Consider the following 2721-nt stretch of genomic DNA (forward strand, 5'->3'; position numbering starts at 1 on the left):
CCTAAGATTGGGGCATTTGCTATTTCCATTATAATTCAAGTATTGACTTATGAAGTTCCGGCTACTTATAAGAGTGTACCACCTCTTGCACACTCATTTGAACCGCAACAACTCCACATGCACACCCCTGTAAAATCTTCTTTGCAAAATCTTCAGGGAAAGGGTGGACATCATCGTCCTCAATTCTAAGGGCCATGTTAAAACTCCTCCTAGATGCTATGTATACAGATATAACAAATCAACAACAATGTGTAAAATAGAGATGAGTTGGTATATAAAACTTCAAAAAAGTGGAAGAAAGCAAAACAACCCTAATTTTAGGGTTTTATTCCTGAAAATTGCACAAGTGTCCCCCAAAGTGTGTCCTCTTGATTGTTTGTTTCTCATAAAAAAGCAAACTAATGTTTCTTCACTTTTCCTTTCTTTCTCAACTTCTATTTTTTCCCATTATTATCTTTCATTATATTTCATCAATTTATAATTTTTTTATTTTTTCTTTTTTTCTTTGAAAAGATTTCTCTTTTTTCGTCTCCTTTTTTTACTCGTTATTTTTTGCTAAAGAATTGAAAGTTAAGTAAATCCGCAAAAACAAATCTTCTTTCTTAGAAATGTAAGTAAACTTAAATATTTTATTTTCAAGTTAGTTAACAACATCTGTAATAAGAATCAGTCACATATCTAATTGTCACCCCTAAGACTACCTCCTAAATGCGACACGGTGCTTAGAGCCACAAGTGACCTTATGATATGGCATGACACTAAGAAGCACAAATAGACTGGATAAACTGAAAAGTTGAATCAAGTCTAAAATAGTCTAACATATCATAACATAGAGAGAGTCTAATACGAAACACATACGCGAAAATCTACTATCTGTCTGAAAGTCTCTACTAATAACAAGTTACTAGGACAAGTCCCTAGCTAACTCTAATTTGTCTGAAACTATAAAGAAAGTATTGGAGAAAGTCATAATAGATTGTTCTTGAAACATGAAGATGTACCATGTTGATCAGAGTTTGTACTAACCGTGACCTGAAGGATGAGCGTCAGAACCTATATTATCAAACAATATAGCTAGAAAAGTATGTGATCAGTACTTGGAATGTACTCAGTATGAGGAAATGCATAGAACATGATAAGTTTGTAAAACATGTTGATGCAATTACCAAGTAAACATAACATGAAGCTGATGATCTAATCTAAAATACACCTAGTACAAGGCCATGCAACATCTAAAAACATATTGATTTGTGGGAGGTATACTAATTACCAACATAAACTATTTAAGCTACTGCATGGAGTTCAGTGTTCTACTCCCACACCGAAAAGAGAGTGTCCTACTTGTCAAGGTAAGGACTATGATATTTGAGCTAAGGTGGATCCACTAGATAATGCATGTTTGAGACATAATCTATGGGGAACATAGTTCTAGGACGAAGGGCTTGATACTAAAGTTCACATGCCTCAACTAAAGAGTGAGTCTTCATCTCTAGGCCCACCCGGTGCTAAGTAAACTCCCAACAGAAACATGCATAAAATCTTGAAACAATAATAATATGTACTACTGGATCATACTGATCATTGATAAAATACTGAGTAGATCATAAATTATGATAACTGAAAATTATCTGAAAGATGATATCAAAAAAATCTAAGTCATGATAACTATATATGCTGAGAGATAATTTATTCGGAAGCATCATAAATCATGAAAATCTAATAATATGAGACATGCATGTGAAAGAAGCATAATTATGATAATGAAAATACTTTACTGCCATGTGTTTATAAAATTATCATTGAAAACATGGAATTAAGATCAATCATGTAGAAAAAATCGGAATTCAATGAGAACCCATGAAGAAATCATGACACCCTAGATTTGAGAATTTGTAGCTTGAAGAAATTAGGGCTTCTTTGGGAGTGAATGGATGAAGAGACACCCATTGATGAAGTTCTCACATACCTTGATCAAAACCCTAGCTTTGATCTTGGTAGAAAAAACTTGGAACTTGGATCCTTGTTCTTGCCTTGGGAAAAAACTTGGGAGAGAACAAACTTGATTTGAGAGAATGAGAGTGAATGGGGAGGTTAGGGTATTTAGGAATCAGTTAAACCCTTTTAGATTAGCCCAAAATGATATTGTATAGGAATTAAAAGAGTGAGAAAAGACCTAATTAACCTTGATTAAAAATTGTCGAAAAACCCTACAAGGCCATGTATTTCCCTTTACGGACGATAGAAGCCTATCCATGGAAATCAAATGGAATTCTAGAGCTTCTAACTTGAACCATGAACCAAGTCTACAACTCGTGGACTATTCTACGACCCGTATTGGTCGTTCGTAGAATACCAAATACTAAAATTACCAAGTCTCTGAAGAATGAACTACGAAACCTAATAAATGACTCGAAGTCTTGTACATGATCTATACAATTAAGTCGTAGAATTATGTTTGGGATTGTCTGGGGTTTCAAGACTTTAGTTCACGTGGCCTTCCCACGACCCGTAAATACATCCACGATCAGTAATTCATTTCAACCTATGCAAGTCATATTTCCAACTCTCTGAACTTGATCTATGATCAGGCCTACGGCTCGTACAACCTTCCACAGCCTGTAAAGACCCTTCGTAAACCCTGACCCAAAAATCTTGAAATCCTAAGTATCCACTATGAACTCTTCCATGAGTCATGGTTCCATATACTACACCTAAATGGGG

The sequence above is a fragment of the Solanum tuberosum genome, unplaced genomic scaffold (assembly GCF_000226075.1).
Source record: "Solanum tuberosum cultivar DM 1-3 516 R44 unplaced genomic scaffold, SolTub_3.0 scf00006, whole genome shotgun sequence".
Classification (NCBI taxonomy): Eukaryota; Viridiplantae; Streptophyta; class Magnoliopsida; order Solanales; family Solanaceae; genus Solanum; species Solanum tuberosum.